Source organism: Myxine glutinosa, chromosome 7, assembly GCF_964187855.1.
Source record: "Myxine glutinosa chromosome 7, kmMyxGlut1.1, whole genome shotgun sequence".
NCBI lineage: Eukaryota > Metazoa > Chordata > Myxini > Myxiniformes > Myxinidae > Myxine > Myxine glutinosa.
This window is the reverse complement of record NC_136267.1, coordinates 144,324,647-144,351,621: the sequence shown is the minus strand read 5'-3', so window position 1 is coordinate 144,351,621 and position 26,975 is coordinate 144,324,647. Positions and strand designations below refer to the sequence as shown.

Below are 26,975 nucleotides of genomic sequence, written 5' to 3'. Positions count from 1 at the left end.
ATCATTCCCACTGAAATGCACTGTCAGCACAAGGGACTGTTGAAAGAAAGTGTACTAAGCTCTCAAAACTTTCCATCTATTGACTGCGATCACCAATTCCCCCCTCCCCCACCCTCCTCTTTCAAGGTGAGGCCAACAACCAGGTAGAAGGCACAATCAGGATGTAGCAGTTGCACTTTTGCCGAACAAAATGTACTGGCAAATTATAGACAACCCATGGGAAAAAAAGTTTTAATCCAAAAAATAAATAAACAAGTACAGATACATTCAAAGTACACCGCCCCCATGCCAAATAATTAAATATCCTCCAGCGTGGCATTGCCGGGGCGCCTTAGGCGCCTGGCAATACCGCAGTGCAGCTCATAGACACTGTATTGGGAGGGAGAGGTGTACAATAATTGATTGATTAATTGCATAATTAAAATCAATAAAAGATTCTCCTAAAATATTTTCTTAATCTATTGGCTAATAGCATAACTAAACCACTAGTGCTTCATCCAAAGATGTATCTTTTAGAATTTTTATGAAATGAATTAATAAATTTTTTAAATAATTAACCGATTCATCAATAAATAATTAATCGATTAATTAATTAATCAATAAATCAAAAATAGCCTTTACAGCCGAATCACTTGGTCACTGTCATGTCCAAATATTAGTTTCCGAGCTCAAAAGCTGCCTGAGATATTGCTCAGATGAGAAAGAAAATAAATAAATGATTAATAATGAAAATAAACAAATAATAATTATAAAAAATTAAATAGTTCATCAATTGGCTAATATAATACATAAACCACCACCATTTCATCCGAATCTGTAACTTTAAAATAATTAAATAATTAAGTCATTCATCGAATAATTAAATAATTAATCGATTAATTAATTAATCAATAAATCAAAAATACCCTTTACAGCCAAATCACTTGGTCATTGTCATGTCCAAATATCAGCTTCCTAACTCAAAAGGTGCCTGAGATAATGGCCAGAAGAGAAAGGAAATGTATCAGTACTTAATTCATCGCTAATAATTAAATAACTCGTCAATTAATTGATTAATCAATAAACAAAAAATACCGTTTTTGCCAAAGTACTTGCTCACTATTGTGCCGAAATTTCAGCTTCCTAGCTCAAAGGATGGCTGAGATATCACCCGGACAAACAAACAAACAAGTACACATACATTCAAAGTACACCGCCCCATGCCAAATAATTAAATAAGCTGCAGCGCGGCATTGCCGGGGCGCCTCCGGCGCCCGGCAATACCGCAGTGCAGCTCATTGAGGCGGCATTGGGAGGGAGAGGTGTACACTAATTGATTGATTTATTGTATAATTAAAATCAATAAAAGATTATCACAAAATATTTTCATAATCAATTGGCTAATCGCATAACTAAACCACGAGTGCTTCATCCGAAGATGTATCTTTTAGAAATTTAATTAAATAAGTCATTTATAAAAAATTAAATAATTAATTGATTACTCAATAAATAATTAATCGATTAATCAACAAATAATTAATAGATGAAATGATTAATCAATAAATCAAAAATATCCTTGATAGCCACATCACCTGGTCACTCATGTCCAAATATTAGCTTCCCAGCTCAAAAGGTGCCTGAGATATTGGCCAAATGAGAAAGAAAATAAATAAATGATTAATAATGAAAATAAATAAATAATAATCATAAAAAAATTAAATTATAAATCAATTTGGTCAGAGAACACATAAACTACCACTATTTCATCAGAATCTGTAACTTAAAAAAAAAATTTTTTTTGTCATTAATCGAATAATTAAATAATTAATCGATTAATTGATTAATTAATAAATCAAAAATATCCTTTGCAGCCAAATCACTTGGTCATTGGCATGTCCAAATATCAGCTTCCTAACTCAAAAGGTGCCTGAGTTAATGGTCAGAAGAGAAAGGAAATTTGCTTAATTAAATAAGTACTTAATTAATCGCTAATAATTAAATAACTCCTCAATTAATTGATTAATCAAAAAAAAAAATACCGTTTTTGACAAAGGACTTGCTCACTATTGTGCCGAAATTTCAGCTTCCTAGCTCAAAGGATGCTGAGATATCGCCCGGACAACCAAACAAACCGTTCCAATATCTCTCCGTTCTCAAGACCGAACTCTCATATCTGTCTCCCTCTTCCAAATCCTGGTGGCGTCTGGTCAAATCCGTTTCTGGTGTTTGTTCCCCCTCCATCCCCTCCCTTACCTCAAACGGCTACACAGCTGACTCCGCACGTGAAAAAGCTGAATGCAACTCTGTGTTTGCCTCTAAATCTTGTGTCCCAAACCCATCCCTCTCTGTACCCACCATACCCAGTCGTACCCTGCTGCTCCTGGACTCCGTGTCCTTTCCTCCTGACAAGGTGGAAAAGTTTCTGTCAACCCTCGACTCTGATTCTGCAACTGGACCCGACGGCATCAGCCCACGGGTCCTAAAATCCTGCTCTGCTGCTCTATCTCACCCTCTCTCTGTTCTCTTCACCCTCTCTTTTGCTCAAGGTCAACTGCCATCTGCTTGGAAATCAGCCAACATCACCGCTTTGCACAAAAAAGGTGCAAAAACAGATCCTAGCAACTACAGACCAATCAGCCTTCTCCCAATTATCAGCAAAGTCATGGAATCCATCATTGCTTCTGATATGAAATCTTTCCTCTTCTCCAATGGCTTGATCTCTGATCATCAATTTGGTTTCAGACCAGGTCACTCTACTCTGGACATGCTGCTTCTGCTGTCTCAACAATGGATGGAGGTCCTCAATGCCAAACAGGAAATTAGAGCTGTCTCCCTCGACATATCACGTGCCTTCGACACGGTCTGGCACCCCGCTCTGCTCACCAAACTCTCCTCCTTTGGTATCCATGGAAATCTCCACGCATGGCTGGCGGACTTCCTCTCTAGTCGTCGTCAACGTGTGGCCCTGAATGGGTTTCTCTCATCTCCTCTTCCTGTTCAGGCTGGAGTTCCCCAAGGCAGTGTTCTGGGCCCCGTGCTTTTTCTGGTCTTCATCAATGATCTCTCTGACTCTCTCGAAAATCCTCTCTATCTCTTTGCTGATGACTCCACTCTCTGCCGCTCCATTCCTCTTCCCTCAGATCGGCAGTCTGCTGCCTCCTCACTCTCTGAAGACCTGGACAAAATCACAGACTGGTCAAACAAGTGGAACATGTCTTTCAATCCTGACAAATCTCACACTCTTACTATGTCTCTCCGAAAAGATCGACTGGACAACCCTCCCATCTACTTTCTCAACAATCCTCTCCAAGAAGTTCTGTCGCTCAAGATTTTGGGTCTCACTATCTGCCATGATCTTTCTTGGGAAAACCACATTTCCAAGCTGGCCTCCAAAGCCAGTCGCCGACTGGGCATCCTCCGTCGTGCGAAGTCCTTCCTCGGCACACCTGAGCTCCTCACCACATACAAGGCTTTCATCCGCAGCTCAATGGAATACTGTTCTCCCCTATGGGCCGGTGCTCCTGCCTCACACCTAGCTCGGCTTCACGCTGTTGAAACCAAAGCTTTCAGAATTATTGGAATCTCCCGCGATGAAGCTATCTCTGAGGGCCTTTCACTCACTCACCGCAGGCAGGTAGGTGGTCTTTCTGTCTTCTACCGACTCCTCTCCGGCCTTGCACCCCCAGGTCTCTCTGTGCTCTGTCCCCCAAATATTCCTACAGGTCGCACAAGATCTGCCAGCAACCCTCTGATGGTTAAACTGCCGAAATCTCGGCTCTCCGCTCACCTTCACTCTTTCATTCCTCTTTTCTCCCGCCTCTGGAACAAACTCCCTCACTCCCTTCAATCCCACTCCTCCCTCCAGGTCTTTAAAACAGCTGTTCACCACCATCTCTTATCTTCCCCCATCCAAAACCTTGATCTTTTCTACCCCCGCTAATTCACCCCAGATCCACCTTGTTTGAAATTCCAACTTCTTTCCTGGAAGTCCTGGCAGTGTCCATATGTTTTATACCTCTCCCACTGCCCCCTTCCCACGCCCCCCCCCCCCAAAGCCCTCGCCCTCTCTCAGATCTCTCGATGTCTCCATGTCTCTCGGTCCCTGCTCTCAAATGTGTTGTGTTTGTGTCCTTCCCCCTCTCTCCCCATCTTGTCTACCGCTCCCTGTGTTATATGTTTTATGTGTCGGTTTGTCTTTCTGTGTGTTCATGTGATTAATGTTCGCTCTTTCACGAGCCTCGATATTGTATACAAAAAAAAAAAAAAAAAAAAAAAAAAAAAACAAGAAAGCAAGAAAACAAGAAAACAAGAAAATAATCATAAAAATTTTTAATTATTAATCAATTCGGTCAGAGAACACATAAACCACCACCATTTCATCAGAATCTGTAACTTAAAAAAAAAAAAAAAAAATTGTCATTAATAAAATAATTAAATAATTAATCGATTAATTGATTAATTAATAAATCAAAAATATCCTTTGCAGCCAAATCACCTGGTCATTGGCATGTCCAAATATCAGCTTCCTAACTCAAAAGGTGCCTGAGTTAATGGTCAGAAGAAAAAGGAAATTTAATTAATTAAATAAGTACTTAATTAATCGCTAATAATTAAATAACTCCTCAATTAATTGATTATTCAAAAAACAAAAAATACCGTTTTTGAAAAAGGACTTGCTCACTACTGTGACAAAATTTCAGCTTCCTAGCTCAAAGGATGGCTGAGATATCGCCCGGACAAAAGCAAGAAAACAAGAAAGAAACCAGAGTGAAAACTGAGTACTTTCTTTCAGCGTGCGTCACTGCCGAGCCCCCTTTGGTGCCCGGCAATGACGATTTGCAATGCCTGGAGATGGCATAGGAAAGGAGCGGTGTACAACAAACAAACAAACAACCAGAGTGAAAACTGAGTACTCTCTTTCAGCGTGCGTCACTGCCGAGCCCCCTTCGGTGCCCAGCAATGACGATTTGCAATGCCTGGAGATGGCATAGGAAAGGAGCGGTGTACAATAATACAGATGCAACAACAACAATTGATTACAGATATTTTGTGGACGTTGACCCATTTAAACTCGATGCTACGTAATTAAAACACCAACCAGCTTTTAAAATTTGATCATCCTTTCCACTAAGAACATCCAATACCTGCATGCAATATCCTTGAAAACGCCCCCTGGGAGGGGTCAAGCTTCATAGCACTTGTGCAATATATAAAGATCAAAAGATTTACGAACCATTTGGAATTTTCTTGCAGGAATTTACAAGTTAAGTGTTTATTGCATCATGCAGTTAAAAAGGTTTCCAAAAGAGCACAGAGAAGTGAGCAAATGGAGAGAAATAATTAATTCTCTACCATGAGGCCAAAAGTAAATGAGATAGCGCATGCATGTGATCATGTGACATTAGACTCGAAGAAATAAAAGCCAAAGCTCTACTTTTCAGTATCAAGTTGGCGGAGTGATGGAATTCCATGATGCGACGGAATTCCAACACCGCACACTGAAAGTGGTTTCTCTAGAAGAATCATTAAGTGAAACTTTAGATTATTCCGAATCCAAATATTCGCAAGAAGGGGACATAGTCAACAGTGTTGTGAGTTGAAGATGCGCCAAGGCAGCCTCACTGTGCTCCTATTTCCTATTACAAGAGCAGCTAATCAGTTGTTCCTCAGTTATGATTACTAAATAGAAAATCCTTTTACATGTTTACCAGAACCACATTGACGAGTGGTTTATATATTACTAGTAAAGGTACCCAGCATTGCGGCGTTGCCTCCTCCTGCCATCCCTTTCACTCCCTTATTCCACCCCATTTCTCTGCCTCCTCCCAAACCACCACCCTCCCCACCATAATCCCATATCACACCTCTTCTACCCCCACCTTGTCTGCATCCTCCCAACCCTCCTCCCTCCAGACTCCCACACCTTCCCCGTGACAGCAGGTGGTGGCTCATGTTTATAAGTTATGAATTGGGAGAAAATGACGAGCATCCACACACCCACCCACACACGCACCTATGAGAACAACAAATATTCAATAGCTTGGTGCATGAACTGTGATCCCTTACCAAAGCGGAGATGGATACTTTGAGTCCTGAAACGACTCCGTTCTACCTCCTGAAACACACAAATGAAGATAACAACCAACGACACACATTTATTATTATGTTTTGCCCATAAATTAACACTGCAGTAGTGTGGGCTTGAACACGAATACACGCACACACTATTATTATTATTTTATTTATTATTTATTTGCCCACAAATAAACACGTTACGTACTGTAGGTGACTGCACTGCGTATGTAATACCTTGTCATTCACTTCACTTACCACATCGCTCACTCGGCACTGCTGCGTTGTAAAAAGGTGTGCATGAACACTGTGGGGTCACACCGCAGGTCTCTCTTAAAATACCACCTGCAGCTATAGCAAATTCCACCTGTCGCTTCACCGAATATGGAGGGGGGATTTTCTTTTCAGGTTTTGTGGCGTTTTCAGAGCCGTAAGGATCAAAATATGCCACGCGCCCAGACATAGCAGTGGTGATCGAAGGAGCCATTAATTTTTTTTACAACCCTCCCATCCACTTTCTGAATAATCCTCTCCAAGTAGTTCTGTCACTCAAGCTTTTGGGTCTCACTATCTGCCATGATCTTTCCTAGGAAAAACACATTTCAAATCTGGCCTCCAAAGCCAGTCGCCGACTGGGCATCCTCCGTCGTGTGAAGTCCTTCTTTGGCACACCTGAGCTCCTCACCACATACAAGGCTTTCATCCGCAGCTCAATGGAATACTGCTCTCCCCTCTGGGCTGGTGCTCCTGCCTCACACCTAGCTCGTCGTCACGCTGTTGAAACCAAAGCATTCAGAATCATTGGAATCTCCCGCGATGAAGCTAACTCCAAGGGCCTCTCACTCACTCACCGCAGGTAGGTTGGTGGTCTTTCCGTCTTCTAGACTCCTCTCTGGCCTTGCCCCCCCAGCTCTCTCTGGGCTCTGCCCGCAAATATTCCTACAGGTCGCACAAGATCTGCCTGCAACCCTCTTATGGTTAAACTGCCAAAATCAAGACTCTCTGCTCACCTTCACTCCTTCATTCCTCTTTTCTCCCACCTCTGGAACAAACTCCCTCACTCTCTTCAATCCCACTCCACCCTCCAGGTCTTTAAAACAGCTGTTCACCATCATCTCTTATCTTCCCCCATCCAAAACCTTGATCTTTTCTACCCCCGCTAATTTCACCCCAATTCCACTTTTTTGAAATACCAACTTCTGTCCTGGAAGTCCTTGGTGTCCTTGTGTTTTATACTTCTCCCTCCCCCTCCCTTCCCACACCTCCTCCCCCCAAGCCCTCTCCCTTCCACACATCTCCCTGCTCTCAAATGTTGTGTTTGTGTGGTTCCCCTTCTCTCCCGATCTTGTCTTCCACTCCCTCTTTTTATATACAGTGGAACCTTGACTTACGAGTTTAATTCGTTCTGTGACCGAGCTCGTAACTCAAATTGCTCGTATCTCAAATCAAATTTCCCCATTGAAATGCATTGAAATGCTATTAATCCGTTCCAGCCCGCCAAAAACCACACCAATTTTTAAAAAAATATACAGTATATATAAAAATATCTCGCGCTTTATATTTCACCTGTATGCAGCATACAAGTTGGCAGGATGGCCTGGACTGGAGGTACGCACACTTGACTCTAAAGTCTAAACTGTCCAGCCTGGGTTTGAATCCCGACCCAGCTATAACCTGTCATGGGTGAATCACAGGCAGGGTGATTCATCAATGTGTGTACCGCTAAACTGGGCGCCCCGTTTGCGTCCCATTAGTTGTTGGATGTTAAGGATCTCACCGTGTTTTCCACAAAGAGAAGGCGAGCTATCGCCGGCACTCTGAACAAGTTGTGGCCTGGCATGGCATGAACATGAAAACATGAACATGAACATGAAATTTTCCGAAATAACCAAAATGCGAAAACTAAAATGCATCGCTATACGACAGAGATACGTACTGTACTTGAACGGCAAGATAACCACGTGACCAGAACCTACCTGGCGGCGTGAACTCGAAATAACCAAAATGCGAAAACAAAAACGCAGCGCTATACGACAGAGATACGTACTGTACTTGAACGGCAAGATAACCACGTGACCAGAACCTACCTGGCGGCGTAAACTCGAAATAACCAAAATGCGAAAACTAAAATGCATCGCTATACGACAGAGATACGTACTGTACTTGAACGGCAAGATAACCACGTGACCAGAACCTACCTGGCGGCGTAAACTCGAAATAACCAAAATGCGAAAACTAAAATGCATCGCTATACGACAGAGATACGTACTGTACTTGAACGGCAAGATAACCACGTGACCAGAACTTACCTGGCGGCGTAAACTCGAAATAACCAAAATGCGAAAACAAAAACGCAGCGCTATACGACAGAGATACGTACTGTACTTGCACGGCAAGATAACCACGTGACCAGAACCTACCTGGCGGCGTGAACTCGAAATAACCAAAATGCGAAAACAAAAATGCAGCGCTATACGACAGAGATACGTACTGTACTTGCACGGCAAGATAACCACGTGACCAGAACCCACCTGGCGGCGTGAACTCGAAATAACCAAAATGCGAAAACAAAAATGCAGCGCTATACGACAGAGATACTGTACTTGAACGGCAAGATAACCACGTGACCGGGTGGCGAAAGCTCGTGACTCAGATCTCGGCTCGCATCTCAAAGCAATAAACTGCCGGAGCGACGGCTCGTATCTCGAAAAACTCGTAAGTTGGGGCACTCGTAAGTCAAGGTTCCACTGTATTTTGTTTGTCTGGTTGATTTGTTTGTGAAGTAAATGTTAGCTCTTTCACGAGCCTCGATTCAGTATACAAAAAAAAAAAAAAAGTAATCTATAATACTATATGGATTTCCCGGTCCCGTAAAAATCTCAGAACAGCCTTGCAGAGTCAGCAATGCTTCTGGTTCAAATGGTCGGAAATGTTCGGCAGATACATCATGCCTCTTCATAATTTGAAATAGACTCAATCTGGATCCATCATATGTTTTAAACAGATGGCTCAAATCTTCGGGTTCCCTGCAAGTATCGCAGATCACAGTGGCGTGACACTCTGTCCTATGAACTTATGAATTAAGATGAGAGTGCAGAAGGAGGGATGAAAACCCGGCTTGCATAAATACAATTAGTTATAAGAATCCCTAATTTCTTTAAATTTTCAGATTTCACTCCAGATTGACACTTTAGTCCATGGGGATCCAATTCTCAAATCCGAAGCCAGTTTTGATTAAATACTTTAATTAATCTGAGAGGTCATCATGGTTCCAAGGTAAGGCATTTTTGAGCAGGCCCAACAAAATGGCGGCTTAAGAACCCAGCTATGTGACATTGGGTTGACAAAGACGGTGTGCCGCAATATTCGTAAGGCTTATTTTGTTTTTTTTGTGATGAGCACTCCCGAAATTATTTTCAAAATGGATGTTTAAATTTACCCAAATACCCAGTTTTTATTCATGGACTCCCTTGGAATACCCTTTGTATGCATGCAACATTCCAGGCTGCTAGCACTCAAGGTTTTAGAGTTATGGAGGAGACACACACTGACCATTTATTATATGTATAGATAGATAGGATAAAAGATATGAATAAAAGACTTTGTTTTTTAAAATAGGGCCATGAGACCTGTAGCTTATCTGGGCCCTGGCCTAATGCTGTAACCCAATTGTGGTAGCATTCTGACTGTAGGGTCTGGAGAAATTTTTTGAAGGAATGTACGCAATTTTCCCAAAAATTGATTAAGTCTGCCATTTTGACACACTCCCGGTCACGTGATCTGCATCGAACCACCTTCAGAAGCCATTTTTCCCCACAGAGCAGGGGTGTTGGCCTTTTTCGTGCACCGTGGTCCCCTTTTTTTTTTAAGCAATGTTTTACGGCCGGATGCCCTTCCTGCCGCCAACCCTGTCAGTCGCCTCTTGCGCCACACAGGGAATTACCAGTGAACTGGTACTCAATTTGTCGACCTCGGAAGGATGACAGGCTGAATCAACCCCCCGGCGCTAATTCAGCGATCGACCGGGAATCGAACCCAGGATCCTAGGATCCCAAGCCAGCACCCTAACCGCTAAGCCAACACCAGGCAACCACATGATCAGCATGGCCTCCGCAATTTAGCATCAATACCCTGTCCTAATGATGTAACCAAAATTTGGTAGCATTTTGACAGGTGGGTATGGAGGTTTTTGAAGGAATTTACACGATTTCCCCAAAAATTAAGTCAGCCATTTTGACACACTTCCGGCCACATGATCGACATGACCTCCACAATTAAACATTCTTAAACTGGCCTAATGTAACCCACATTTGGTAACATTCTAACTGGTAGGTCTGAAGAAGATAATTTTTGAAGGACTTTAGTAAGTCCGCCATTTTACGTAATTAAAGTCACGTGACCCAAACAAGCTGAGCAATCCCATTACCAGTTGTGAGCGGAACCTTGCTGCCAAATTTTAGCTGAATCGGCACAGCGGTTTGGCCCGAGAAGTCAAAATAAGAGACAGAAAGGCAGTGCACAATGACAATACCCTATCTGCAATTCCAATTCCAGATAAGCTAAAAATGCAAAAGGATGTAGGAATGTTACTCCAAAAAGTATGAAAACAAGGTAAGAATGATCACAATAAATTATCATGTGAAATCATCCCTACATGTTTCTTTGAATAACAGTTGTCCCTAGAAAGGACACTGTGTGGGTGTATGTGTGTCATTGGTTGTTATCTCCATGTGTGGGTTTCAGAAGGTGGAATGGAATCCTTCCAGGTTTTGAAGTATCCCGAAGTATCCTTACTGTACTGATCCCTTCAGTAAGGGATCATGATTCGTAGACCAGTTTGTGAAGTTTGCTTATTCTCAAAGTTTTGTTCAGAGGGCTCTTTTGAGGATCGTCACCGAGCCTCGGACAGCTTCCAAAATGACTGCAAAAAAAAATAAATATATATATCACTCCTCACTGCACATGCACGATCGGGACAAATTCAGAGTTAAAGTACTGCTAAGCTCCAGGTTCATTTTCCGATTCATGTTCAAAATGAATGAATTCATTCATTCATTCATTCATTCATTCATGTTCAAAATATAACATTCAATTGAAATCAAGTTGTTCCTCGATCATAAACTGATGTTTGTAGACAGACACATACAGACATAAGTGAATCCATTGCTTAATCCCTTTTTTCGCTTCCCATGCATGGGATAGATATTGTTGCGATTGCACCTGATTGCAGTCAGTTTATTACACCGTGGTAGCAAAAGATTACCAAATCTTCAACATTTACATTTCTCTTTTAGCAATCACTGCTGTGCTTCATCACAATGAAAATCTCCCATTTAATGTCGTGTATAGTGGTGTTGGGCTAGCGGCTAGGGTGCCAGTTTAGGATCCCAGGATCCTGGGTTCGAATCCTGGTCGATCGCTGCATTAACGCCAGGTGGGTTGACTCAGCCTGTCATCCTTCCGAGGTCGGCTAATTGAGTACCACTGGTAATTCCCTGCTTGTCGTAAAAGGCGACAAAAAGGGTTGGCGGCAGGAAGGGCATCCGGCCGTAAAACATTGCTTCAAAAAGGGGACCAAAAAAAAACAACAACAACAACCACGGTCCCCGAAAAAGGCCAACCCCCACTTTGCGGGGAAAAATGGCCTCTAAAGGTGTTTTTTTTTTTTTTTATGTCGTGCATAGAGGGCTGTCTCATCACAGGAAGGTGAATAATGTACCTAACGTTTATGTGGCATACCCATAAGTGCCCTGTGACAGGGGAAACAAAAGCTGCAATGAGTAGATGAAACATTGCAACATGCACTCTCAAGCAATCTTGGCGATCACAATCCAGGAACCTTGAACATTGGTCCATTCCTGAAAAGCCTCCAGCTGAACATGGAAGGTTCCAAACATAAAACAGATGCAATCTGTCTTCAAGAAATGTACTGCCAGTCACGATACCAGTAAAGGGGCAATTCCACGAGAAATGGTCCGCAGAGGTCAAATTTTAAATTTGACTGAAAAAGTTCATGTTATGTACCAAATGAAAGCTGAAAACATGTACTTTCAGATAATATCAAGATCACTGAGTTTGCTTGCTCTGTTGGCTTACATCACTCATTGCAATTAATGAAGTCATTCCACTGAAAAGCGCAGTAAAATTGGCCCTCGATAATGCAAAGAACTATTAATTCATTCATTCTCTCAATTCATTGGTATGAAGTCAACAAATGCTATCCATCAGAAGCTACCTGTGTGAAGATTATTTCAAAACCAATTGAAAAAATATGAGTTGTCCTTTTATGCTTTAAAATTAAAACTCAAATTAGGAGTCAGATGTCACTCCGTGACGTGTCACTCCATAACGAAAATTTGACATTTGGTTACTTTTCTCTTTAACTGGTGGATGAAAAACCAAATAAATCCAGGGTCATTAAGAACTTATACCACCCAATCATTGTACAGTATAATTTTTTTTTTTTTTAATCTACAGAAAATAAATTAAAAAGAAAACTTGTCACTCCGTAACGTTACAGAGTGACTCATTCTGTCAAACAATTGATAACTCAGCCTGAAAAAGGTGAGTTCCTTCAGGAATTGTTCAAGATTCAATTATCCTGGAATTTATTTGCCACAGCTCATGGTAAGGGTGCTGTTGATGGGATAGGAGGTGAGGTAAAGAGGAGAGTTTGGTTGGCAAATCTGGCTGGGGATCCTGTATCTGATGCAGAATCCTTCTTCCGCATAGCAGCGGCACAGTGCAAAAAGATCGAAGTTTTATTCATCGCAGCAGGAGACATTGAGAAGTGCCAGTCGCAATTGGACGAGCGCTGGCAGTTAGTGACGTCGCTTCCGAAAACACACCAAACACACTGTGTGAAACCTGTGAGGAAATATGTTGTGAGTGCCTCTATGTACTCAACAGCGGAACAATTTGAATTGGTGAGTCTTCACCCCGAGTGCCATGTATCATCCTTGGAATGTCAAAATACTGCTAGTACAGCACCTGCTGAGCACCCCAGGTCAGACAGTCAACCCCAAGTGCACCCTGGTGACTTTGTGACTGTGCAGTATGTCACAAAAATAATCTAAGAAGTTGTTTGTTGGCCAGGTGACTCAGATAGTAGATGATGGTTGTTTGGAAGTATCATTTTTGCGAAAAGCGGGCCTATCTGACTTGGCATATACATTCCCAGAGGTGGAAGATAAATCCTGGATTGATTCCAACCAAGTCGTCAGATTCCTTCTTCAGCCATCCCTCGACCATCGCAATCATTATGTATTTGCTGAATGTCCTTTGGGAAAGGGAACCTTTTGCAGGGCAGTCATGTGAAGTTTTGTGATGTGGCCAACTGATTAATTCCAAACTTTGTTTTGTTTCTGGTCATCCACTCGTAAATTGTTCCCAATTTCTTTAGTCTATTTCTTGACTTTTTTATATGTTTATTGTATATTTTCTCAGTTCAGATTTTTATTTTTATTATTTATCTAAAGTGTTAGACGTTGAAACGCCAGCACAAGTCAGCTGGGTTCAGAATGAAAGCCTGGCGTTATCTAGAAATGATTTGTTGCTTTGGGAGAAATCTCAAAATTGACTCGTCACTCCATAACGGGATTTTTCGTCACTCCGTAACGGGACTATTGTAATTATTTCAGAGTAATTAGGTCATGTCTGGAATTTTGAAACCCCTGTACTAAAGGCACAACTATTAGTGTATCTTCCCATTATTTCATTACAATTTTATAACTATTGTGAGAGCAGAGTTTTCAATAAATGTTGTTATTGTTTAATAAATGACAAAAGACAGTGTCACTCCGTAACACAGTTTTTGAATGTTAATTACTTGACAATGGTCCAACTGACAGGAACTCCATTAATATCTCTGTAAAGTGCAACTCTTCCTTTACAATATGATATATAGAGAGTAGGTACTAGTGGCTTTATCACTACTAGGGCATTGCCCGTACGTGGGTGCCCGTTCCTTGCCAAAAAAAAAAAAAACGCTACCCGTACGCTCTACCCCGCCCGTACGCCCGTAAACAAAAAAAACAACGCTCTTCGCTTCCGCCCTTCGCTCTGACTGAATTGGGAGAAATAATGCGCATAAGAAATCGAATTACGTACCGTAATGGCGGTCAGCTCGTAACGCGCTCAGCTCCGCTCGTCTCACATCGGCCACGCCTACGCAACAAAGCGTTCTGTGATTGGCTGCCGGAAGTTCGCAAATCGTCGCAGTTACGATGAATCGTTTTAATTTAATCGCAGTTTGAATTCGTTTTAAAACATAGTTTAACGGCAACATAGTTTTCCAACGTGAAATAAATGAATACGCTGTCAAATGTGCCGTCCGAGGTAGAGTGTGTCCGCCACGTTCGGCACACGTGATAGTTCGCTGCTCTCTGATTGGTTGAATCGTTTTTTGGACATAGCTCGGTAAGTAATTGTCCGATTAATTTCAAACCTTGAAAAGGCACATCCTCGGGTCCCCAGCAATATACCTGGCAAGTTAAAAGTATATCGGACCCGTGGTTGTCGAGAAACAGCGGTCACAGACAAACGTACAAACGTACAGAGATTACTGGAATTATAGATAGATGCTAGAGCAATCAAAGTTCACAAAAATGACTCAAAGTGTCACTCCGTAACGTCGTGGAATTGCCCAAAGGTTACGATCTTGGAAGTTAGTCTCTACATGGAAAATATGGCCATGCTACCAATGTTAGAGCAGATCTTGCTGATAACTGTACATAACAAATTCGAGCTAATTCACACTTGTGTGATATTGTGAGATTGGGGAAGGCGAGAGGGGGGGGGGGGGGGGGGGGAGAAATGTACAAACCCCCAAACAAGCCTCACCCCCTATCCCCCCCCTCCCCCCCAGTCTTTTATGTTGGATATTTCAATAGCCACAACACCATCTGGGAGTATAGTCAGACCAAAATTTAGTTGACCTTTTGGCCTGAGCTTCACTTCCTGACCTTCAAAGCTCATCCATGACCCAAAGGAATGCGGTATTTTTTCATTCTACCAAAGTAAAGCAAGATAGCTCTTCTGACCTCACCTGGACCACAAGTATCAATACAAGCCCTGTAATGAAAACTTCCCACATAGTCAACATTGTCTGATGCTTTAACCAAAGTTGGAGTCAGCGGTGTATGTGGAGTTGTATGCGGATGATCTGGCTGTTGTGGAGGAGAGCAAGCGTGAGATGCAGGAGGTACTGGGGAGTGGAAGAAGGCATTTGGTAAGCATGGACTGAAGATGCGTACGGAGAAGACTGAGGTGATGTGGGTCAGTCAGCAGAGAAAACAAATGAATATCAGGCTAGAGGGGAAGAAGATCAGACAGGGAAATACGTTTGAGTATCTGGGGGGCTGGGTGGGGAACAGTGACCGGGGATGGTAGGTGTGAGGCAGTGTAGAGGTGTGCAGAGGATCCAGGTGAGTGCAAATGTGTGAATGAGGGTGGAGGGATTGATGGCAAAGAGAAAATATAATGAAGAACATTGAAAGGGAAAGTTTCGGTTCTTGTGTAACGCCGGCCTATATTTACAGTCTCGAGACAGTGGCACTGACGGGGAAACAACAGAGGCTGCAGGTTTGCAAGAACAATTGGTACAGGAGGATTACATGGGTGAAGAGGATGGATGGAAGGAGGATGGATGAACTGAGGGAGAAGATTGGTGTGTAAGTAAAGTTGACAAGGATGATGACATAAATCCGACTGAAGTGAGCTGGGCACATGATGTAGTTAGGGGAAGAGAGAATGGCAAAGAGAGCAGACAGGTAGAGGGAGCAAGATAGGAGGAAAAGGGGTAGACCATGGTTGAGATGGCGAATATTGTGTGAGGAGGGATATTAGTAAATTAGTATGGTGGGGGTGGTTGGAGAGTAGAGAGAGAAGGCTGAGGACAAAGAGAAGTGGAGGAGTATCGTGATCAACGCAGGGCAGAAGATTGGTACAATTGGACATAAACCCTTATAAAGGGAAGAGGAGGAGGAGAAGAATGTGTAAACAGACATATTGTAAGCATCAATAAAATAAAAATAAATAAAATATATATATATATATTTAAAAATAATAATAATAATAAATAAATACATATATATGCATTTTCATATAAATATACATATATACGTTTTTTTTTTTAATAATAAAAAAATATAAAAAATTGCTGGAACTATCAGATTAAATTTGATCCAGTTTTATACAACTTGCTGACAGCCACATCACCTGTATGTCATACAACATCTCTAAGCTCACATGTGGTTCAGAAGATAAATTTACAAAAATGCCAAATCAATTACAAGAGATTTAATAAAATAATATCTGTATTCCTTGCCTAGCTGACAAGTGTGAAAAACCTCAGCATCACGAAGAAAGTTGTGATCCAGACATCACCACACACCTTTCAAATAGCTTTAAATGCTTCAAGAAGAACGAGATGGGAGCAGGACACTGCAGAAATAAACGAGTCAAGACCCAGCCACAAATCATGAACACCAATCAGAAAGCGTGATGCTGCTCAAGAAGCATCCAGCGCAACGCCATCACGGTCGCTGCTTGCAATATTGCTTATCAACTGATAAACGGTGCAAAGATGGAAAGGGACGAAAAGTTTGAAGAGGCAAAGAAGACGCGATGGCAAGACAAACAATGTATACCGAAAACAAAAGAAATGCTGCAGCTAAAACAGGAAGGATGACAAAAAAACAATGAAAACAGGTAAAGGCTGCGGGCTTGATAACATCTCAACCTGAAATTTCTGAACATCCGGGGGAAAACTAGTAGACACTGACTTAGTCAACTTTCTGTCCCCCTGTCAACCAGGAAAATAAACTACCTAAGATAAGGTGCAGACCAAGGTCTTGCTAAATCCCAAGAAAGACCAATGACTTACAGGCAGTTACCAAGCACCCTGTGTTTCTTTGCTAAGCTGGGTGTAAAGACAACTTGAAAGGCTTAGCATTCAAAGAATTTCCATCAACATTTACAGTATATTGAGCATTGGTCAAACAGGTTTTCGGCAAGATCGCAGTAACTGATCAAACACCAGCATCTACCTTGACAATGGCTTCCAGACGAGGCAGATGACAGGCACGGTATTCTTAGATCTTACTGCTGCATGTTGCAAGCTCATCATACAGGCTTACTTTATAAACTATGACGAATCCGACCGAAATAGGTTTTCATGGCAAAGGAACTGCTGTTGAAGGGCTTCAGGTTTTACTTGGATAAAATAATTAATAAATAAAAAACAATTCCTGGAGGTCTCAAAATAATTGTTTACCTCAAGGCTCAGTTGAAGCACAGACACTTTTCAAACTTTTCAGAAGTTGTATTCCCAACAGCATTGCCAGATGTTTTACAAGTGCAAACTGTCTATAACTAAAAGGACCAGGATTTCAGTCCCTTAGAAGTAGTCATCAATGCTTACAATGAGACAGAAGGTATATTATTATAAAAGATCAAGACTCAAACCAAGTGCCAAAAGGGGCTTCCTGATAAACCACACAAAGACCAACAAACAGCTCAATATCTGCCCAAATGGGCACTGCCTTATCCATGACCAAAGACCTGTGTATTTAGGCATCACACTGAACGGGCACAATTTTCAGGAACACTTTACAAAGACAATAAAGACAAGAAATAAGTTAAACAGCAAACTCAATGGCTCAACTTGGAGAACCAATTTGCAGACATTGAAAATGTCTGGGCTTGCCTTGTGTGGCACAGTATTGCTCCATAATACGGCTCAGCTACTCCAACACAGCAATAGATGTCAAGAGGATGAAGAAAACTTTGCATATAATAACAGGTACCATGAGATCGACGAACCTGGTCTGGCTGACAATCCTGTCGAACATCGCCTGTTCTGAAATCAGGTGACAATTCAACTTATGTGCTGCTTTATTATCCCCCTCCCCCATTGCATTGTTTAACCCCATTTTTAATTTCACTCACATGGGGTAATTAAATGATGCAGCTTGTTATCTCCACCACCCAAGGTGGATGGAGGGAAGATTTTCACCCATGTCTGCCCGTTTATCTGTGAGCAGGATATCTCAAAACTGTTGTAGATGATTCAGACAAAAATTGGTGGACAGATTGGGTGTGTGACAAGTACAAATCGATTCGATTTTGGTGAAGATCCAAATGTACATACGAGAATTGTTTAATTTTTAAGCGATTCTTCACCATTGCGAAATGGGGCCAAAAGCGATATACAGCATGATATTTCAAAAACTTGTGGCCAACTTATGACAAAATGAGGTGGGTGAGTTGGTGAGATGACAAGAACAAGCCGATTCGATTTTGGTTCAGGTCCGGATCCAGATCCGACCTATCAGCGGGATACAAAATGTAAACTGTTCAGCCTGGCAGAGGTATGCTCTCTATCGAGGGCAGTTCTAGTTGCTCTTTGTCATACGAGTAACGTAGTGTGAATGTGTGTGTAAAGAAAGCAGTTTATGAACTTTGGAAAACTTTAACTTGCCACCCTGGAAATCTATGGGCATTTTCTGAGAAAAATTGTTTTTTCTGCACTAAGACTTACATAACAACGTTAACTTTTATCTGCATGGCAATTAACTATCAACAAGACCGAAAGTCTAACAGCGGCGTAGCAGGGCTTGTTTGATACTTTAGTTGAAAAATATAGTGTGACCTGGCTGGGGATACAAGTTAGCAAATAATGTAAGGATTACATTTTTTTTGAAGCACTAAGTCTCTAAGCTGTCTGTCGCCATGGGAAGTGAAGAGACACTCACTGGTTTATTCGATATGTTTAGAGTCAACAATGAACCAACCATACACTGCTTCAATACAGTAACTTTGCAGTTACGACAAAGGGATTGCAGTGTTACGATTATATTTACAATGTTATCATGATTATGAACGTTATTAATATTATTAAAATGCTAATACTGTATCAAGAAACCTGGGCTAATTTGTCCAAAGTGGCCTGAATAGAAGGTGAGGCATGAAGGCATGAAGCCTAAGGCCTTTTAAGTACTGTGTCGTTGAAAGACCCATGTGGTAACGCCTATGTTCTCGTTATTTGATGGTCATTTTAAAAATCGGGTTGTTTGTGTTTCACACTGAATGAAAAACGTCAACGTAGAGCATGGAGATTGTGACATACGACAGATTTGACGACGTGTTCGGGCTGAACGGCAAAAAAAAATCAAATTGGCGGTGTGTGGAGTTAGCCGTCGTGCCACATAATGATATCACAAAGAAATCACATCACATCAGCCCGTCATGTAACCAGATCCTTAGCCGATTGGTGTACATTTGTGAGGGACATACATACATACACTGTTCTGGACGGCTTTGCCTTATGGGCTACGTCATAAAAACTCTAGCCATCATACAAGTCACTTTGTTTTGTTTCTCTCCAAAAGTTAATACATCATAAATTATTTAACAGAATTAAAGGTAAGACCAAATAAAAATACCGTAATACTTTTCCAGGCATCCATTAACAACAGAAACCTTCGAGAATGTAGTCACGACTGCAGAATGACCATTATCCTTTAGCACGGAAGAATAAACCTTATGGCCTGTTTAAGGCCAAATAGATAAACGAACACATTTTGCATGCACACACGGTTACCTTTAATAATCTCGAGCATGAAATTGCAAGGCAGCTGTCTCTATCTATCCCAATTGAATGTGATATATATATATATGTGTGTGTGTGTGTGTGTGTGTGTGTGTGTGTGTGTGTGTGTGTGTGTGTGTGTGTGTGTGTGTGTGTGTGTGTGTGTGTCACGTATTTTTAGGGTTTTTTTTACAAGCTTTCATCTGGCCTTGTTCCTGCCCTGTCCTGTCCTACCTCTGCCCTCCCCAAGCCACACATGTCCAAGGTTTTCCCACCCGAATAAACTCCCAAAGTTCAGACTGGTTGCCCACCTGAATTCATTCGTCCCCTTATTCTCTCGATTGGGGAATTATCTCCTCGTGCCAGTGGTCACGTCTTCTTCACTTCAGAATTACAAACGCATTGTCCATCACTACCTCACAACTAAAGCACATGCGTGATTTATTCTACACACCTTGATTCTTTCCCATTCTGTTCCTCTCCAGACCATTGTTACTCGTCTCTGTGTTATTCCTCCTTTCCTCCATGTGTACACCCCAATATCCTTTGGTAGTTTGTTAACCTGCTGCTCTTTACCGTTCAGCTCCTCCATGAGCCTCGACCCTTATGGCTCCAGAGAACAGATGCTTGACAAAACTCAGAAAGTTCTACCCAGGAACTATTTAGACCACCGTATTCAATAAGAACGCAACCACTCAATCTTAAGAAATATTTTGCAAATCTTACAAAACAAGTATTTCACCGAATAAAAAGCGTCACAGTGGTGACAACTAAGAGGGGTTCAACGGATCTGGAAAAGCTGGCACATCCCCTCTCAACCGACTTTGATACCACACAAAAGAAAACGTATCGTTAACATTTGTACATTATTATACATTTTCATGCAGTAGGTTTTATACGAGTTCGCTAAATGAACTCAAACATGTCGGGATGAGGTCTTGCAAAGCATCAACCTGGCTCCATCACATTCAAACTCCACTGCACGCAGGTGAACATCTCCATAAAGATCATTTCGATTCGGACTAACAAAGGAAATATTAATAAACATGAACAAAACTCATACTAATGATAACTTCATTTTTCAAAAACGTTTTGCTGTGTACTTCAATTTCGACTCAAGTTCAAATGCAAATGTTCAAAATCATTGGAAATTAACCAATCGGTATTTAAACATTAGATAGTGAAAACACGTCACACGAAATACATACGAGAAGGTCATGCAGATGTTGACCACACAAGCCGATAGTCAGTTATGATGCAAACTTACCCCACAATGTTTAACGCTCCAGAACTCAGAAGTTTGACAATACAGGGTGGAAAGTTCTACGCAGAGCCTGCTCGGACCAACTTATCAATAAGCATACAAACATTCAATTTCACCGGGTGAAAGTGATCAACTTCCTTCGATTTCTGGGATTCCTTAACATTTGCAAGCAGCACAGACAGAACAAATGAGAGGTGGAAAAGGTGGATTTACACTTTACCTGTCTCTTACAAACTGCCTTCGCCTTCAAATCAGCTGCTGTCTCCAATTCCAGGTCCAACCCGCATTTCCATACCAGCTCTTTTGTTCCTCTTATACCACCTGGGGGAGACATTCATTTACATAAACCTCCCATTCTCCTATTCATTCTCAATACAGCAAAGCATTGTGAACCGCTTTCAAATGTTAAACAGGCTGTTATCTCCCACCCCCTCCCGACCCCTGGTGGTTTGTCCAAAAAGTGAGGTTTGCAGGATGCACGAGTCTAACCAATGTTTTCACCTGAGTTTGGTTGCAAACCTGGAAAAATATTGCACACTTTACACCAAAATGCAAGCTATACAGTACGCACGGCGTGTACCGTGACATGTTGATCCGGTACTGTGGTGATAGTTTGTTCACTATTTTATGTAGCTATTAACAATTCACTCAACAACAACTTAAGAACAGCAACAACAGGTAATGAACCCACCATTGTAATTGCTATTATGACTATTATAAAAATTTACATTATTTTCTCTTACCTTTGTTTAGTTATCATCAATAATCAGGATGTGGGGGGGGGGGGGTGTATACTTGTGTGTATACTCCTATTTGTCTGTTTTTCTGTCAGTCTGTGTCTATGAGAAGGGTGCCTCAAAAAGTTGTGGACGGATTCGTGCGAATTTGGTGGACAGATTGGGTGCGTGACAAGGACGAATTGATTCGATTTTGGTAAAGATCCGGATCCGATCATTTTAAGCGATTCTTCACCGTTGAGAGATATGGCTGAAATGGATATATAGCATAATATCTCAAAAAGCTATGGTTGGCTTTGGATGAAACTTTGTGGATGAATTTGAATAGGTGTCAACTGACAAGAACAAGCCAATTAGATTATGGTTCGAGTCCAGAAGCATATGCAGCCCATCAGTGGGATAGAAAACCTAATGCACTCCACCGAGTGCCACCACTGTTCTACTCTGCATACTACTCTGCATACGTGTTGTTTAAATTACTAACATTACGATGCACATAACCCACAGCAAGTTTAACAATAGCTGCTATGGCCTCTCCGACGAGGAAAGGTTCCCCCCCCCCCCCCCCCCCCCCTGGTATAGAGTATCTGGACAAACCTATAACACAACACCTTTCCCGCACAAGATCATACACAACCATGTAACCATGTTAAAATGATATCATCAACAAGGACAAACATCATTGGCCACATGAGAAACGTGATAGTTTGGGAGTCAGCCAATACGTTTGGTCTGTGTGTCTAAATGTATTTCGTAGGTGGTTATCTCCAAATTTGTGTGCATGCATGAATGTGTGTGTTTGTGTATGAACGTGTGCACATATATGCGTGTATGCATGAATGTGTATGTGTGTGTATGAACGTGTGCACATATATGTGTGTATGCATGAATGTGTGTGTGTATGAACGTGTGCACATATATGTGTGTATGCATGAATGTGTGTATGAGCATGTGCACATATATGTGTGTATGCATGAATGTGTGTGTGTATGAACGTGTGCACATATGTGCATGTATGCATAAATGTGTGTATGTGTGTGTATGAACGTGTGCACATATATGCGTGTATGCATGAATGTGTGTATGTATGAACGTGTGCACATATATGTATGTATGCATGAATGTGTGTGTATGAACGTGTGCACATATATGTGTGTGTGTATGAATATGGTGTGTATGAACATGTGCACATACATGTGTATATGCATGAATGTGTGTACACTACCAGTCAAAAGTTTTAGAACACCTCAGTTTTTATTTAAATTTACGCAGTTTAATGTCCAGTGAATAACCTGAAATGGTACAAAGGTAAGCAGTAAACTGCTTGGGGTTTTAAAAAAGTTTAGGTTAGCAAAAACGGGAAAATAATGCAAATTGCACAGTTATATTGTTAAAAAAAGACCTTCTTTCGGGAACAAGTAATGGGTTAACAACTTACAGCTGTTCTGCAGCAATGTAAGTAAATTAAGCCTTGAAAGTTGATGCAAACAATTCCTACAGGTGTCCAAACCTCTGCTGATTACTTGATTACAAACCCCGTCTGTATAAAAGCAGTATTGGAACAGATTGTTATTACACCCTTTGAAGCATTATTTGGACAATATTGCACTGCAGGAAGTATTATATTGGAAACTGGAGGAAACTGACAGGAAGAGATCTGGCAGACCCAAAGCCACAACAGAATCAGAAGACAAGTTTCTGAAAGTCAACAGCTTGCGTGATAGGCGGCTCACAAGACAACAGCTTCAAGCACAGCTTAATACTGGTCGATGTAAGTAAGTCTCAGTTTCAACTGTGAAGAGAAGACTTTGAGCTGCAGGTTTGACAGGTCGAGTGGCAGTAAGAAAGCCATTGCTAAGATAGCAAAATAAGAAAAAGAGGCTTGCCTGGGCCATGAAGCACCGCCAGTGGACTACTGAAGACTGAAAGAAGGTCTTATGGACCGATGAATCAAAATTTGAAATCTTTGGTTCATCACGCAGGGTTTTTGTATGCCGTCGGGTAGGCGAAAGGATGGTTCCTCAGTGTGTGACACCAACTGTCAAACATGGAGGAGGAAGCGTGATGGTCTGGGGCTCTTTTGCTGGATCCAGAGTCGGCAACTTGCACAGAGTGACTGGCACCCTAAACCAAAAGGGCTACCACAGGATTTTTCAGCACCATACAATGAATGATCGTTTTATCGAGCACCATGCAATACCCTCTGGTATATGCCTAGTTGGTCAGGGGGTTCATCCTACAGCAAGATAATGACCCTAAACACACCTCCAGGCTATGTCAAAACTACCTTCGAGGAAAAGAACAAGACGGTAGGCTTCAAATCATGGAATGGCCAGCACAGTCTCCAGACTTAAACCCCATCGAGCTGGTTTTGGATGAACTGGACAGAAGGGTGAAAGCAAAGCAACCTACAAGTGCAACACATTTGTGGGAACTTCTGCAACAGTGTTGGGAAGAACTTCTCAAACAATATTTGATTTCCATCGTAGAAAGAATGCCGAGAATGTGTTCGGCGGTTATATCTGCCAAAGGTGGCTACTTTGCTGAGTCAAAATTTTAAATTAAATTTTGTTAAACAAAATGATTCTATGATTTCTTTTTTATCTCCAATTGTTTATTTGTTCTGTGCTTAATTTCACAGTACATTGAGACATTAAACCGTAAATTTCAATAAAAACTGGAAAAATTGAGGTGTTCTAAAACTTTTGACCGGGTGTGTGTGTGTGTGTGTGTGTGTGTGTGTGTGTGTGTGTGTGTGTGTGTGTGTGTCACATTAAAAAAAAAATGTGAGCCAACAATACACAGCATATGATGTCACGCAAAGCAAAACAAAACATGCCAAAGCAAAACCAAAACCAAACATGTGCATAAACCATAATCATGCTTGTGTACGTGCAAATCACGACCTATGCATGTGTGTACGGGTGCATGCGTGCGTCACCGCCACAGGGCCTAATCTTTCTCAGTCTCTCCCCTCCCCCCCCCCCCCCCCACACCCCCCCGTCCCCCATCATCATCTCGGGTGCACCAAATCTCAAGCACCCCTCCCATTCGGGTCGGCCAAATCTCAGGTCCACCAAATCTCAGGCCCTCCCTTCCAAGAATGTGTGTATGTGTGTATACGTGAGTGTACGTGTGTATACGTGTGTATACGTGAGTGTGTACATGTGTACGTGTGTGCAAACAAGACTACATCCACGTGCTCGCACTGTTATGCCGAGACCCGAGCAACCAACAGAGAACAGAAAGACGTGTTTTCCAATGACCTGGAATATGCTCTGGGCACAATACCTTCCAAGGAGCTGTATACATCCTTCTTCGAGACCTCAATGCCAGTGTGAGTTCTCGGGATGACAAAGATGACCCGTGGGATAGAGTGTGAGGGCCACATGGGTAGAGAGAGATAAATGACGCAAAATAGCAGCTGAGCAGCAAAATAGCAAAATAGCTCGCATTTCTGAGGGTACTGTGGGTGACGAACAACTAATTGAGGCCAATAGTGGATGATGTAGGGCCCTGGTGTACCCTGGTTTATAATAGGTACACCGTATCCCTGCGTGTCGTAAGAGGCGACTAAGAGGGTTGGCGTCAGGAAGGGCATCCGGCCATAAAAACATTGCCTCAAAAAAAAGAGAACCATGACAATTACAACTACATATGGGCAGGGTACAGCCCGAAGTGGAGATCGGTTTCTGAGGTTTGGGACATGGAATGTAGGGACAATGACAGGGAGATCAGGAGAAGTGGTGGAAGTATTGGTCAGAAGAAGAGTGGACATATGTTGTGTGCAAGAGACGAGATGGAAGGGAAGTGGTGTGAGAATGGTGAAGGGTAGGCAGGGACAGAAATACAAGTTTGTGTGGCAAGGGTGCCCGGAGGGCGTGAATGGTGTTGGTGTCCTGTTTTCTGAGGAGTTTGTAGACAGTGTGGTGAGTGTGACTAGAGTGAGTGAAAGATTGATGATGGTGAAAATGATGATTGGAAAGCTCTTGGTGAACGTCATCTCGGGATATGCTCCGCAGGTTGGTCGGAGCGATGAAGAGAAGGACAAGTTCTGGTGTGCGATAGAGAAGCTGATGGAAAATGTGAAAGATGAGGAAGTTGTTGTGGTAGGAGGAGAGCTAAATGGACATGTGGGAAGGAGTATGGATGGTTTTGAGGGAGTTCATGGGGGTTACGGATATGGTGTGAGTAATGGAGAAGGTGAAAGGATTTTGGAGTTTGCTGATGGAGCTGATTTGTTGATTTGTAATACTCAGTTCCAGAAAGAGGATAATAAGCTTGTTACATACATGTCCGGTGGGTCGACAACAACCGTTGACTACCTGATGGTGCGTAGGTGAGATAGGGGGCACCTCCGGGACACAAAGGCGATCCCGGGGGAGGAGGCTGTTTCACAGCACCACTTGGTTGTCTGCGACATAAGGGTGAAAGGTGCAAGGAGAGCTCGGCAGGTGAAATACCAACCGAAAATGAAGATGTGGAGGTTGAAAGAGGTGACAGTAAGGGAGGCATTAAAAGAGAGGCTGAGTAGGGTCGAGGATGATGTGGTTGAGCTTGAAAGTGGTTGGATGTCAATGAAAGATAGTCTGTTGGGAGCCGTTGGTGAGGTATGTGGATGGACAAAAGGACCACCGAGGCACTCGGAAACATGGTGGTGGGACGATGAAGTTGGAAAGAGGATTGACGAGAAGAGGAAGAAGTTCAAGGAGTGGCAGAAGGCGAAGGGAACGGGAGCAGAAAAAAGCAGAGCATGAAAGTTATAAGGCAGCCAAGAAGGGTGCAAAGAAAGAGGTAGCAAAGGCACAGGAGGCGTGTAGAAAAATGTTCGGAGAACGCTTGGATTCGGAAGAGGGTCAGAGAGAGGTATTCAGGATTGCAAAGCAGATAGCGAAAGAGAGGTGTGATGTGATGGGGGTGAGTTGCTTGAAGGATGAAGTGGGACAAATCGTTGTGGACCCAGATGGAATTAAAGGAAGATGGAAAAGATATATGGAAATGCTGTTGAATACAGAGAATGAATGGGATGGCAACATAGAGAGTAACCCAGTTTTAGGACCGGCAGAGAAGATAACTGAGAAGGAAGTTGAGAAAGCGATAAAAGCAATGAAGAGTAGAAAAGCGGGAGGGCCGACGGGAGTTGTGGGAGATATGTTGAAGGCAGCGGGAAATTGGGGTGTGAAGAGAATGACAGAGATCTGTAATCTGGTGGTGAAAGAAGGCCGCATTCCAGTGGATTGGGAACCGAGTACCCTCATCCCTCTATACAAGGGGAACGGTGACCCTCTGGAGTGTGGCTCGTACTGAGCGATAAAGTTATTGGAGCATGGAA

At 42.3% G+C, this 26,975-nt stretch overlaps 1 protein-coding gene across 1 annotated transcript in view; it reads right to left on the bottom strand.

Annotated features, from left to right (window-relative positions):
- The window catches only part of LOC137414077 (zinc transporter ZIP6), a gene marked incomplete at its 3' end in the record, with an annotated part of 131,708 nt that extends 106,729 nt beyond the window's left edge, over positions 1-24,979 (bottom strand). Inside the window, 3 exon segments of the mRNA XM_078782383.1 lie at positions 6,046-6,094; positions 21,127-21,227; positions 24,935-24,979.
- Between the last annotated feature and the right edge of the window lie 1,996 nt (positions 24,980-26,975).